Source organism: Propithecus coquereli, unplaced genomic scaffold (genome assembly GCF_000956105.1).
Source record: "Propithecus coquereli isolate 6110/MARCELLA unplaced genomic scaffold, Pcoq_1.0 Scaffold792, whole genome shotgun sequence".
Classification (NCBI taxonomy): Eukaryota; Metazoa; Chordata; class Mammalia; order Primates; family Indriidae; genus Propithecus; species Propithecus coquereli.
In genome coordinates, this window is record NW_012154085.1 from 113,047 (window position 1) to 128,435 (window position 15,389).

Genomic DNA, 15,389 nt, shown 5'->3' on the forward strand with positions numbered 1-15,389 from the left:
GGAGGTTGTGCAGAGGATGAGATGGGGTTCCCACCCCGGCATTCTGCCCCCCAACCAGGCATACACTTGAGGACAGTGGCACCCCTCCAGCTGTCCAAATGGTGCCTCCTCTTGGAAGGAGGCACGGCACATAAACTCATTCCTGCCTCTGCTAGGCTTGTGGCTTACCAAGATAAACAGCTTCTCTCAGCCTTAGTTTCCTCATCTGTAAAGTGGGAATGAGGATTCATCCTTCCTCACCAGGCCACAGTGAAGGTCAAATGAGGTCATAGAGGGCAGAGGGCTTGTCACCAGTGAAGTGCTGTATAGATGGAGTAGGTAGGTCACTGCTGGCTGGGGGAACCCAAACTCTGTCCCCAGGCAGAATAGGGCCCTCGGGGTCCTAGAGACCTGGCAACCCCTACATAGTATGACTCTTCTGCTAGAGCAAATCCAGTCCAGCTGCTCTGAATATTGGAGCTGCCAAATTTTCAATAACCCGGCACCCCTGCCAGCCAGGATGTTCTCCCTGGGTCCGATTTGCAGTGCAAATGGACTCAGTGGCTCCAAATTCTCTTGGTTCTCAAGCATCCGTCCTGCAGACACCAATTCCCATTCTGTAAGTCTGCCCCTGACCCCATTATGTCCCTGTCTAATTTGGAATTATAAGGAAGGGATGTTAAGAATGAAATCGTGTGCCCATTGTTTTACGGGGGAGGCTGAGCGAGGCCCAGGACAGTGAAGTGACTTGTTCACGATCACCGTTTTCTATCCTTTACCATTTTCTCTTTAGGGCTTCTTTGGAATGATGCTTAGGATCTGCAGCTCCCCATTTCATTGTCCTTGCTTAGCCCCCTGGATCCTCCCTAGCCTGTTCTTCCCCGGCCATCCGGTGTATGACAACAGGGCCACTGCTTTCATAGTTACCTGCCCGCGCCACTGTCGCTTGGCTAATTCGTAAAATGCACTTGCCCGTCGAACCAGTACGAGTGTATGGCGTGTGCTTCCATGATTTCTCCCCCTCTAGTTGGCAAACCCCCTTCCGTGTGTGAGATCCGAGTCCAGTCCTCGGAGGGCAGGCAAGGAGCTCTCAGAAGGGAAGGCAGCAATGCCCTGGCTCTGAGCGCCTCACCCCTGCCGGACTCCCCACCCGCCAGCCCGTCCCTCAAGCCTCCCGGCTGTTTCTGAGGTTTGGAACCAGCAGAGAGTTTTCCCCTGATCCTATATTTTCTTCTCCCACTTCTCTTTACTTGAACCCATTTGTAAGCGAAAAACCATTTGGGGTGTTGTGTTTATTTTTCCCTTGTTCCACGGGAAATTACTCAGAATGTATAAGTATGTGTTTTCCTTAGAAAATAGATTCCTTTACATTTTGGCTTTGCGGTTCCCAAGGCAAGTGGACCCGTAGAAATGTAGACTGCCAAGAGTGCTCCCCCTCCAGAGTCCGCCTGGCTTCAGCATCACGCCCTTTCTCCTCTCAGACCAGCCACCGCCTCCGGCCCCCTTTTGGGCCCTTCAGCTTCTCCAGCCCCATATGACTTCAGCCTGGACGTTTCTCCAGCAGATTCTCCCCGATTCTCACCTCCCGTTCCTCATTCTCTCTGCTTCGGGAAGATGTTGAGGCAGACCAGGGCGTAAGAACATTTCCCCTCCTCTGCCCCATCTCTCTCCAGCATAGAATTGAACTTCTAAATTCTAATCCTGGCTCTGCCTCTTGCTAGCCGGCTATGTAAGCAGACTACTTCACCTCTCTGTGCCTTGCTTTCCTCTCCTGTAAGATGGGGATATTTGTAGTGTTTGCACAGAAGGCTATGGTGAGGGTTAACAGAGTTAATATGCGCAAGGTGCATAGGAAGTCACCTGGCACTGCGTAAGCATAGCCTCATGTTTTCTTTTGTTCTTGTGCTTGGGCACGTGCTCATTTTAGTCCTAGCTGTAGTTGCAGCCCACTGCAAATGCAGTGGAGACAGGAGGGAATGTGTGCTTCTTCTCATCACCCTCCCTCGAGGTGAGGGATCCCAGATCTCCTTTCCTTCGCTTGGCCCTCTGATCCAGAGCTCCTTCCCGCCCCTTCAAAAATTGCCTTTCTGTTTGCTTCTGCACGTTCACAGTAGCACTATTCACAAGAGCCAAATGGTGGAAGCAACCCAAATGCTTATCAATGGATGGATAGAGCACAAAACCTGGCATTTCCATACTGATGGGATATCATTCAGCCTTGAAAAGGGAGAATAGTCTGACATGCCGCAACATAGATGAACCTTGAACACATGATGCTACATGAAGTAAAGGACAAATACCGTATGAGTCCATGTATGCGGGGAGTCTAGAGTAGTCAAATTCAGAGACAGAGAGCAGAACAGTGATTCCCAGGGGCTGGGGGGAGGCGGGGGAGTGGAAGATTGTTGTTTAATGGTTGGGGAGTTTTAGTGTGGGAGGATGAAAAAAATTCTGGAGGTGGACGGTGATGGTTGCACAACAATGTGAGTGTAGTGTACTTAATGTCACCAAATCGTACACGTAAAATGATTCAAATGGCAAATTTTTTATCGTATATGTTTACCACAATAAAAAAGGCAGAAGTAAATAAAAATATATCAATGATTAAGGAAACCAATTTTCCTTTTGAGACACTTTGAGAGGGGCACTCGTAATAAAGTGTTTGTACCCTGTGGGGGCTTGAAGGTGAATTAGTCTTCCTGGAGGGACTTGAGGGCAAGGAATAGATCCATGAACAGTAACTACAGCGCAACACATTGAAGGCTAATTCTAGCCCCGAGAACTATTTCTCGGAGAGTCCAGGGGAAGCTAGCAAGTTTGCCTGGAGCGGGATGGTGACATTTGAGCTGAGCTTTGAAGGATGAGTAAGAGTTTGCAGCTCAGGCTGATGGGACAGAACTAGGAAAGGCCTGGAAAGAATGAAGTTAGGTAGAGTTGGGGGACATCGGTTCACGCAGTGTTGCTGGTCCGTGGGAAGCTGGGGAGATGAGACAGGAAAGGGAGAGTGGGTCAGATCTCCAGGCCTCTGGGGGCCACACCAGGGAAGCTGACGTATTTGAAGGTCTGTGGCAGTTGATGGTTGAGGTGCAAACCTCTTCTCTCTTTTCGGATCCAAGGAAAGTGCCGTCCTTGGCCTAAAGGAATGCAGTTTTTAAATGGCATAATTCCAGGTAGCAGGATAAGCTTGTGGGGTGATGTTTGGGGGACATTCAAGCCCTTGTCAGGAAAAGTGTGATCTGATGGAAGGCAGTCACACCTCAGAAAACTATTCTGAAAAATAAAAACTAATAGATTTCATTCAGTGTGGAGGATTTCTCATTACTCCACAACTTTAAGTTTATAACAACTTTAAGTTTATAATTTGCTATTCGATAAAAAGCCCTTCAGCAGCTAAAATGATTTGTATGCCCCACTGAATTCAAATCTATTTAAATTAAACATTTGGTATATGCTGAAGTCTGCAAAGGGAAAATTATCAATGTTTTTAATTTAAAGCCAAAAGATCTTTTTTTTTTTTTTTTTTGAGACAGAGTCTCACTGTGCTGCCCGGGCTAGAGTGCCGGGGCGTCATCCTAGCTCACAGCAACCTCAAACTCCTGGGCTCAAGCGATCCTTCTGCCTCAGCCTCCCGAGTAGCTGGGACTACAGGCATGCGCCACCATGCCCAGCTAGTTTTTTCTATGTATTTTTTTTAGTTGTCCAATTAATTTCTTTCTATTTTTAGTAGAAATGGGGTCTCGCTCTTGCTCAGGCTGGTTTCGAACTCCTGAGCTCAAACAATCCGCCTGCCTCGGCCTCCCAGAGAGCTAAGATTACAGGCGTGAGCCACCGCGCCCGGCCAAAGCCAAAAGATTTTTAAAAATGCCTTGCCGAGAAACGTTCCATTCATCAAATGAAAAATAAATATTTTTCAAAAATAAAAAAAAAAAAAAGTTGTCATGGGCTCTCTGATCCCTGCCCAGACCTTCTATGCCTCAGTTTCCTCCTGTGTAAGACGGGAGGCACTTCTAGGCCTCAGTTTCCTCCATGCAAGCTGGGAGGCACTGTGTGCTAGCTGCACTGAGGAAGACAGTCCCTGCCCACTGTGTTGTGCTTTGTGCTTACCCAGCTATCTCTTGGCCACTGAATGAGTGGCGTGTGGAATGGGCCTGGGTATGGGAGAACTCACCCCATGGAGTATTTCTGAGTTTCCCCACGTGCAAGCTGGGGTGGGGAATGCAAATCAGGGTGTGGCTGGGAGAAGAGTGCCTGACCTCAGCTTGGCTTCTGGAACTGGGCTTGCCAGTGAACTCCTAACTGGCCCGCCTTCTTGCTTTTGACTCTTGAGGGAAGCTCTTCCCTGCTCAGCCTCCTTGGGGGATCCCCAAATCACAGGGGCCACACCCTCCAGGAAGCCTCCTCTGCATTACAGAGATTCATTGTCTCCTTCACCATCCCACAGCCGAGGCCTGGCTGCTGGTGGTGTGTGTGTGGCCCTCCGGGATCCCCAGCACTTCACTTGCTCTCCATAGGTAACTGCATGTTCATCTACTATTAAGTAGGCCCCACTGTGTGCCAGGTAGAGTGCCAGGCCTTGGGGATACAGAGCCAGATGGTGCCCTGCTTCAAGGAGCTTTTGTTCTGGTAGTCAATGGTCAATTCTGAGCACCAGGCCCTGAGCCTTTATTTCATCTAACTCTGACAGCGGCCTAGCAGGTGTTCTCACCCTTCTTTAGAGAAGGATTCTCTTGATGGAGAGATACCTAGGTCCATTTGGAGATGCAAATGGGAGGTTTGGAGATCCCAGTGATGGGAGATTTCTTTCTAGTCCCCATCAGCCCCACTTGCCTAGAAGACCTTGGGTCATTTGAGTGCCTCCTCTACAGCTAGCAAGAGGCCCTGCAGACCCCTTGTCACCCTTTCCTGCAGCCCCCTAGGGAAAATCAGACCCCAGGGGACACTCAGCTCAGAGCCCTCAGTGATATCTCTGAAAGAAGTGATGAGCTGTCTAGTACAGGGGGCAAAGGCCAGAGATCCCTGTTACCAAGGCCCTATGGGTGGAAGACCAGTGCCTACCTGCCAGGGCCCAATGCCTATGCCCAGCTCTGTGGCAGCTGGGTGCCCCACGTGGAGGAAAATCACAGGTTGGACCAGGCCTGGTGCTGGGCCTCCATGGGACGGATGTGCGAAAGCTGTGATGCCCTTCTCGTTCCTAATTCCGCCCTCTGTTTTCACTTGCTCTGCGTCCTGCTACATTCCCTTCCCAGGCTGAAAGTTTCCATCTCTGGGCTTGGCCCTGAAGTGAAATTCTTTGGAAACTTTCAGCTGAGTTCACTTAGCCATTGTTGAGTGGGAGAAGGTGGGTGGGGGAGGAGACAGTTTGGGAGGAGACACTTCAAAGGCAAGCACGGGGAGACCCACAACCTCCTCCTTGACTGCTGGGGTCTCAGTGGGGGTGAGAGGGGAAGTGGTGTTATGGAGACAGCTTAGGGCTGGGGGTCAGGACCTCTCGGTTCCTAGTCCTGGCAAAGATGAGTCCTGCCCTGCAGCCCTGCTGGTCAAGTGGCTTTGTCTCTCCAGAACCTGTTTGCTAATTTCTAAAGCCAGATCTTTTGAAGAAATTATTTCTAAGGTTCTTTATGCACAGCCCTGATGCTTGCTGCTTGATGCCTTAATCTTATGATACGATTTTTGTTTGAAGTGAGTCCTGCCTTCCTCTGTGTGTGGGCAGCCGTTGGAAGGTTCTAGCTTCTGGAGATGCTTGTGCAGCTGTGTCAGCCCCCAAATCGCAATCGACCATGTGGCTGGGCCACAGAAGTCTCCAGCTCGGCCCGGAGGAATGAGCTTTGCTCTGTCCACCCTTCCTCTCCTGCTCGTTTGGTTTCCCTCGTGTTCTGGGTCAGGGAGGAGCTGACTGGGAGAAGGGCACAGAACCTAGAGCTTGGATCCATGCATGTTGTTTGGTTTAGGAAATTAAAAAGAAAACATTTGTTTGATTTTAGTCCAATAAAGTAATTTTTTAGAAAGACAGGTTATTGGTTTGGATTTAGCTTATTATTTTTTTCCACCCAACATAAAAAGGTTGAAAAAAAATCCAGCAATTGAAAAAAAAAAAAGGTTTGCCGAATGGCCTCTGTGAATTAGTTCCTGCTAAGAGGGTCTTCTGTAGGTGGGAGCTCTAAGGTAAGTTAGATGAGCAGGAGCTGCCAGGAGAGGAAGGAGGCAGAGGTCAAAGTAGGCTTTTTAGATCACCAGAAAGTTCTGTGGCTCTGATGACATTTCTGAGACATGTAAACTCCCTGCCTAAAGTGCAGGGAAAAAGGAAGGGGCTGGGAAGTCCCCCTTCCCTAGAGATCTTAAAAGCAAGTAGGTCCTCTGTGTCTCTGGGGTTTGTTTGTAGTCTTGCCTGGAGGCAGAGGGATGAATGAAATAACCTCTGGAGGGCACGTTAATGCGAACAGAAAGATGGACCACCCCATCCGGTGGGGAACATAAGATACCAACCCCCTCCACCAGCTGGAGTGGAGACCATTGCAAGTTGCCTCTCCCTGGGTGGTGGCCCAGCTGTTTCCTTCTCTTCTCTTTCCTTTCCAACCCTGGATTAAGAATCTGTTGTTGAAATTATCCCAGAGCCCCTGTCCCAGTGCTGGGTATGCCTCCTGGACACTGAGCTGGTTGGCCCAGGGAGGCCTGCTGGCCTTCTGCTCTCACACCACTTCCCGCTAAGCTCACAGTCTTACTTCGACCTTGGCAGTCTTGTCTACATTTCAACAAACACTAGTTTAAATGGCAGATTTGAATCGATGGGAGACAGCCTGGGGAGGGGAGATGTCTTGGGATGGAAGGTGCCTCATTTACCCTCTGGGTACCTGCCTTTCGGCTGGTCCTGACATGGTCAGTATTTGTCGTTACTATTAATTGAGTAGCTACTGTGTATGGGGCTCTGTACCACCCTCTGAGAGTATTATCCACATTTGCCAGCTAAAAAAACCGAGGCTCCTGCCCAAAGTTACACCTTTGGCCTGGACCCTGCCACTCTGCTGCCACCTGACTTGGAGCCCAGCCCCACTCCTCCAACCACGCAGCTCCAAGGTTTCCACAAACAGGTATCCACAGTGGGTCAGAAGGAAGCACTGAGCTTGGGGACTGGTATTTTCCCTTGGCCCTGCAAAATCCTTGCCCCGTGGACAGCCCCAAGACCAGGGGAAGGCCAGGGTGGGGCCTCTAAGGAATGGCCCAGGGAAGTATCCCTTGCCTGGCTCTGAGGGCGCTGTCATCCTCAGCTGCCGCTGTCTGGCTATATATTTGGATTTGCTGACTCAACTCATGAGGGCTTTGTTCATGTCTTAAAAGAAGTGAGTTGTTATTAAGGCGTGTGGCAGTGGTGGCCCTTTGTTACACGCAATTGACTCCCACGTGTTGGAAAGGAATAGGATGCGTTATTGAAACCATTCAGGAATCAATTGTGGTCATAAAAAGCAAGTGGAAAAAGAGGCAGGCCCCTGAGTACAAAAGGTAGCTTTCTTCCCAGTACTGATGGCAGATGGAAAATGTCAATAATGTCATAACCAAAGCTTTATTAGGACATTTCTTGCAACATGTCCACTTAAGTCTGGCATTACAAGGGTATGAATAGTTCCCAAGTTTCATGTAAACACTTCTTACTCTCTGAATCGAGAAAAAACACCATGGTGTTGAGTGGTGAAAGTTGTTGCTTTTGAATTCTTACTGAATTACTTGAGTCAGGGAAATCCCTCAGTTTGTCATTCTAACACTGCCATCGTCATTCCAAAATTGAAGCCTCCCACATCCTCTCCCCATATGGACGCAAAATGGAAAGAATACTCAACTTCATGATCAGCTTTTTTTCCTCTCAGGGAATTACTTTCCAGTTACCTTAACTAATTAATTCAACCATAATTCCTGAATGTATATCATATGCCAGCCACCTGAATCAGAGAGGTGTGGTCCTTGCCCTGATGATGTTTACAAAACATATATTTTTTTAAAAAAAGAGTAGGAAAATCCTCAACCTCCTGACAAACCACTTTCTTGCTTTGCATTCAAATGCAGTGAAGCTTCTTTGTGAGTTTCACCTTCGTGAGTTTCACCTTAGCACCTTCCACTGGTGTGGAAGTTTCTCGGAGTCTGCTGTCCAGAAGGACATGTGTCCCTAGGACCAAATCCTTTAAGCAATTGAGAGACCTAGAGGGTCTACAAATCCAGGCACCAACTAGGCCACCAACTCACCCTGTCACTTGGAAAGATGTCATTTACTGTCTCTGGGACACAGTTTCCTAATCTGCACAGCAGGAGAGCTGACTATATGGTTCCTAAGCTCCCCTTCCACTCTGACATCCTATGATAAACATTTTAAAAATAGAAAGTAAACAGTATTTGAAGCACAAGCCCTAGTGACTTCCTTGTGCTTACCTTGAACTGTCCTGCATGAGAGGTATTTTGGCTTCGCCCTGTCGGCTGTCTCTGATCAAAATCTGTCATATTTGAACTGCTTTGGAGACTGCAGGCAGCATGACCCCAGCTGCTGATGGCCTGTGGTACTTCCCAGACGCCTCTGGCTGGAGGATCTGACCTGAGACTCTTATTCTTATGTCTGTGTCAGCCCTTGTCATGCCACAGTGAACAATCTGTCCCCCACCAGGTTAATCTATTCATTGCACAGATCTTTATGGAGAGCCTGGTAGTGCCAGGGTTGTTCTAGCTATGAGTTGGGAGTATCACAAAGCCCCTTGCTGCATGGAGCTTACATTCTAATGCGGAGGGAGAAGAGGCAGAAACAGACACACGCACGTGCAGTTTGAGGTCATGAGTGAGAAATGGTATGAGGAAAGGATGAGAGCAGAGAGCTGTGGTTGGGGATTGAGACAGGGACGGAAGTGGGGAACACGCGCACGGCTCCACCAAGCCCACCTCTGAGACCTGTGCATGGCCCACCCCTGTCTGTCTGCCTTTGATGTGAATGTCCTATTAATACCTTGTATTAGTTGAACCTTTGTGGTTCAGCCTGGTGGGCTGCCATCTCTGAACCTATTGTTTTGTCTTTATGTGACCCTTTCCTTCTTGGAACAGTGCTGTCCTTCTTTTGGGACCTGCCCCTTCAGCCTCCATTGCCTTAAAGCCTGCATCACTCAGGTGTGCGTGGCCTTTGCTCTCTCCCTGGACCTCGCTGCTTGCTCATGGAGATGGGTCCTCAGTGGCTGCTGCCATAGCCACACTACTGCCAGCTGTCCCCTCCTGTGGGATGAGCTGTGGGCTCCAGCATCGCCTCTGCTGCTCCTGCCATGGGAAGGACCTGACCCAACCTGGTCCTCAGAGGACCCACTTCTCCCCACTCTGTCTCTGCTGAAGTGCCACGAGGCATGCCTCACTGCTTCTGTGTGTTCGCTGGGGGCTGCCCCAAGATGCCCAGGGACGCATGAGCCCAGCAGCGCGGGGGAGATAATGTCTCATGCAGACAGCGCTGACCTCGGAGAGACAGGAGCCAGGAGGGATCCAGCAGACACATTTTTCCCCTTCTTCCATTTGATGGAATGTTCTCAGGCACAGTGATTACCTAGGATATGTGGAGGCATCCTGTGTGGATGGGAAACTGGCTGTGTCCCTTCGCGAAGCTGTGGATGGCTTGGTAAGGTGTTACTCGTGTCTGCTGCTGTCTTTTCCTTTTTCCTCCCTCTCTTTGCTGTGGGATTGCACCTCCCATTATCACTTAAGGGGTGCCTCCAGCACTGTTTTCTTAGACACTGCCCCAACCATGTGACTCTAATAGGCTCTGTCAACCAGTGCCCTGGGGGCTGGGCCACAGAAGTGGGCACATGCCCCAAGCTAGGTCAATAGAAGCCTTTACCTGGTGACTTTTAAATTGGAACTGAAGAAAAAGACAGTTGTTCCCTTCTGGCATTGAGCCGTGAGTCTGAGAGCTGCCGGGAGCCGCTTCCCCAGGCATGTGGAGGAAGGAAGCTGGTGGCAGAGAGAGGCAGGGTGAGCGCTGCAGAGAGCCCTGGATCCAATTGCTGCTGAGACCCAGCTGCTCCCTACCCTTCCCACAGTTTCCTTCTGCAAAGCAATAAATTCCTCCCCTTTCCTGGCTGGTTTGATTGGATTTCTGTCATTTGCTGTATTAGTCAGGGATCAGATAGAAAACAGAAACCACTGATATGTTACACAGAGACAGTTGGACACCGGGAATTGGTTACACAGAGATGGGGGAGCTGAGAAATTAAACAGGAATTAGTGACATGGAAGCTTCCAGCACCCCTACCCAGGGCTGGAGGGATAAGGGGAAGGTGGCATTACTGGCAACCAGGACAGGGACGCCCGCAGAAGCTGAGTCTGTGGCTGGCCTGTGTGGCGGGAGCCAGAGCCACAGAGCAGAGGCTGCCACTGCCTGAGATGCTGCCCAGAGCAGAGGGAGAGGGGCGGCCTTCTATCATGTCTCCCATTGGTCACAGAGATCCCGGAGTCAGCGGGCAAGGGCGCCTGGGAAATGTAGTCTTCTGCAACGCAGGGCCAGGCAGCAGTGAGCTGGCATGGAGCAAACAGGGAAATGAGCAACACCTGGTGGGCTGAGTGAGTCTATTCCACAGTGTCTGCTTTTGACCGTAAACCCCGGAGCCAAGACTGTCGGCCTGAGGCCCGTTTGTGCACTGTGCCCAAGTTCTTCCCAGAGTTCCGACAGCAGTTATGTCGACCGTCCCCAAGAAGTCCTGGTACCTTGGAGGTATGAACTGATTCTCCCAGTACATGTTTTAATGCCTTTACGCCCACATGGGCAATCCATAGGAAGCAGAGCTCATTCTGGGATTCGGCTGAGCCACAGAGAACCAGGTATAGCCTCAGACTTTCCACAGACAAGGATCTCATGCTAGCGCGGCTGCAGTGAGCTCCTGCCGAATTCCAGCTCGGAGGCGGATCAGAGCTGTCTCAGTGGCCACCACCGAGGTGCTAAGCTTGCTAAGCTGTGCCGGTGCATTTGGAGTTCTCCCCAGTGTCCAAATCTAAATTCCTTGCCCTGTGTTGTGTCAGGTCACCCTTGGGTGACCTAGGATAGGATTGCCCCCTGTTATCTAGAAGATAATGCAGGATTTTGAAAAAAGAAAAACGTGATATTTTGGCTTTGAACGGAGCATGCACTTTGTGAGTCCCAGTGATGTGGCAAAGGGGGGCGGGTGCAGGGACGGGGTCCTGTGAGGGTTCTCAGGCTCCAGAGTGACCGATGACTAACTGGAGGCTGTCCAGGCAGTGGGGTTTGAGGTCCCGTAGTGCTCAGCAAAGAAGTTCCTGGGAACCTAATGGGGACAATTTGGGGTTTTGCAGATCATCTGAACTGAGGTTGTTTCCCATATGTTGGAGGGCATGTGGCTCTCTATATGTCTATATTTTAAAGTAAATAAAAGGCTCTCTGAGCAAACCACACGGTATTGGATGGACTCAGACTCCAGTTCCGAAGCCTCTGCTTTCTGGCTTGACGGGAGCCTGCTGTGGCTGCCCCGGGCTGGAGTCCGGGCTGCTGGGTCAGCTTCTGGCTCCTGCTGGTGATTCACTGTTGCCCCAGTGGACAGGCAGCCATCGTGCCTGGACCTCAGTTGTACCTTTCTGTGAAACAGGCGGAAGACTGGGGCCCTTCGGTATTGTGAGAACACATGACCTTTTTGCTCAGTGTTACGGGTTGAATTGTGTCCACTTCAAATTCCTATGTTGACGTCCTAACCCCCAGTACCTCCAAATGGGATCTTATTCGGAAATGGGGTCTTTACAGGGGTGATCAAGTTAATGCGAGGTCAAAGGGTGGGCCCTAATCCAATATGACTGGTGTCTTCCTAAAAAGGGGACACTTGGACACAGGGGCACACGTGGAAGGAAGACAATGTGAAAATGGCCACCTACAAGCCAAGGAGAGAGGCTTGAAGCAGATTTTTCTCCTGTGGCTCTCAGAAGGAACCAGCCCTGCAAAACCCTTGATTTTAGACTTCCAGCCTCCAGGATCGTGAGACGATGAAGTCCCCTGTCTGTGGCACTTTGCCGTGGCAGCCCAGGCACACTAGCACTCTCGGTCTCCTGTCTCTTCTCCACTGTGGGGATGTCAGGAGAATTCCTGTTCCTTTCCCCCTCACAACCACTCTATTATCCTAACAAGCTCAGTTCAAAGCTCTCTGTCATTTCATCTAAAACATTATTGTCACGTGCATGCCTTCAACTCTGCATGATTCTGCCGCCCTGAGTACAAAAGGAAAATGCTTCTTGTTACCAAGGATCAGTTGAAGACAGAAAGTGCAGGATCCACAATGGGGAGGGAGGTGAAAGAATGGGACCCACGGGGGAGGGGACAGTTATCACTTCTTCCCAGAAATCTTGGTGGCAGATGGGCATAAAATAAAGGGCAGTTTTACCTGAAGACAGAGCTGAATGATGAAATGACTCCCAAGGGCCTTGAGAAATATTCCCAAACTCAGGCACATCCAATTAGCTGGAGAGTGTTAACATTTTTTTCCACCTGCCTTTATGTTACTGTATTAGGCAAAATACTACAGCAAACACTCTTATCCCTACAGGTATTGCTTACATAAAACAGTACAAATAGAATTAAAAGCCCCTGGATACTTCTCTCATTTTCATCCTGGGTCCTTTAAAAATCATACAAATTTCCTAGTCCTCCCAGAGACTTACTAAACCAGAATTGCCCAAGGTGGGGCCTGGGAACCTGCATTTCACAAGTTCTCTGGATGATTCTCTGCAGCTACAGGGGGCAGGGCACACCCATGGCTGAAGCTCACATTTGGAGAGCCCCTGGACTCTCCGCGGGGACCCACCTCCACCACGCACAGACGATCTGAAACTTGGGCCCCTCTTAATCTAAGGGAGTACGCATTGCTGTCGGTCCCCTGGGGCTGGCCCGCAGAGATGAGGTGGGGCCACGGGGGCAATTGGGACTGAGGGGGTTCAGGAGTCAGGGGCTGCCGGTGGCCAGAGCTGGGTGAGCAATTATGGTAGAGAGAGAAGCCTGAGGGGGAGAGAGTCCAAGGCAGTAACCCTCAGTGGGAAGAGCGTGGGGAACGCCTTTGTATCAGGATCTAGGGGAATGAGGCTCAGCCCTTCCTCACTCCCATTCCTAAGACAAACTCCTCTTCTAGTTAGACAGTAACTAATGTCTAACCTCCTTTCACATCAGTTGTGTTTTTAGCACTTTTCTTTCTTCCTGAGTTATATGATCACGAGCAAACTACCTTGCACCTACTTTCTACCTCTGAAAAGTGCTCCTAATACTGCCTTTCTTATTTTATTTGATAGCGTGGTTATTAGAATCAAATTTACTGATGTTAATGCAAGTACTTGGAAACTGTAGAGTGTGTTCAATCCTGCCGTCCTTCAACGTCAAGATTGAAAATCTCCTGTCACGCCACCCCGGATCCCGCTTTTCTCTGCTGGTCCAGGAACAATCACATTACACTTCCTCCTCTTCCTTTCAAGGGTCACATCTCAGTCTCCTGTAAATCGCAATTATTTGCTTCCAGACTGTGAGCCCTGTATGGACAGGGTAAACATGTCATTCAGGGCTGGATCTCCAAAGTCTGCCACATCATGGATGATTGGCAAATGTGTTTCGCATTAACCAATGAAGATTTAGGCAGAGCGTGGCACTAACCAGTCCCCAGCAGCCCAGGCTGCAGAGCTGTACCTGGAGTGGGTCCAGGTGTGAATGGAGAAAGCACAACTGGGACTTCTGCACCTGCGAGAGGCCCTGCTTCCAGCTCAGCTTCACCCGGCGGCACGGCCCCCTCCTACGGCCCCGTCCATTGTGACTCGAAGGCAGCAGGCTTGACTTGCGTGTCTGTTTCGGCAGGCAAACATATAATTTCAGGTCACGTCCGGTGCCATTTGGAAGGAAGCTCAGGTTTCCCTAAGTGGAAACAGCATGCTCTGAAAGTAATTATGGGCCAAGAAGTATGTTCTGGAGCGAGACCCGGCATTTATAAGCAAAGGTTACCCTTCCTGCCTGGTGACAGGACAACCCAGGGAGGACATAATCAGTCCCAGTCAACCCCAGTGGTATCCCAGGAGGGTCTGTGTTGTGTCAGGAGCAGCAGGCCGGACTGGCACTGGGACGTCTGCCAGGATTCTGGCAGCCAGTTGTTCTGGACCTCGGTTTCCAACAGACCTCCTGGGGTCATTGTTTTCCATGCTAGGACCTCGGAAACATGATGGGCCCCTTGTTGGAAGGGATGGGACCTTGGACAGTCACTTCTTCCCTTGGTCTCTGAATCATGAGGAGGTTAAACTAGATGACCTCTGACCAATGAATTGTATGCTGGTAAAATTTCAACACCAGTTCTTTGGGAAAAAAAAAGCCTGAATTTGTAGTGTCTGCTGATTTCTGTGGTGTGAATACTTCCACTGTGGCCAGTTTCAAGCTATAATGTGAAGTCACTGAATGCAGACTCGGGAAGAGATGCACACACTCGGCTGTTGAGAGCTGGCATGAGCTGCAGAAGCCAGCCCCAGCCCACCACTGCTTCTAACTCTGACGCCTGCAAATTTTTTCCACTGTTATCCAGATGAATGTTATCCAATATTTATCTGCTATGCTGCAGGTGCGCTACAGCATCTATATTACATGCATAGGTATTCATCTGTACCTGTGCAAATGTACCCGGAGCTGGCTACATAATTTGCTGGCTCCAGTACAAAATGAAACTGCAGCTCCCTTGTTCAAACAGCAGGGGAAAAAGTGCCATTATAGGTCCTAAAATGTAAAGCTTTTTATCTTTCTTCCATGTTTCTCACTCTATTTTAAATTTGCTAGATAATGTAGTTCTAAGTAAATAAACATTTTAAAATTAAATCGTTACTATCAATTTTACTTTGTTTACGTTGTGCAATGCTAGTTTTAGATGTGAATATAAGAGTGTTTAACTAGTGGAATCACTGAAATGACTCAATTGCCTTTCATAGTTCATACACGACATAGCGGTAACACTCACAAAACTAACTCCACTGTTTGTATTTCACTTCTTGATACACACACGTTCTGCCGACTCTCCCTCCCTTCTCACTGATGAGAAAGGCAGGACTGGAAGGAAAATGACCCATGAATTTTCCTGTCTTCCCCTTTCCTTCTATGGCATCCTTTTCAGCATATGGAAATGGTTGGCTTGTATAGGGAATCAACACAAGAAAGAAAGGATATGACAGGCTTCCTTGATTATGTTTCCTAAAAGTCATTTCCCTTTTTCTGCGTTGAAAGCAAGTTCTGGTCTGGATGGAACATGCAGCCTCTCGGGGCGGTAGCTCCCGTGTTACTCGGTCACACACCTAACACGCTTCCCTCGTACTTGCTTTGAGTCTTGCTGAACTGCCGTAAATCATGAGTCATTGGCATTCTGTGCTCCTGGGGCGTTGCAAATGCTATACGCCAA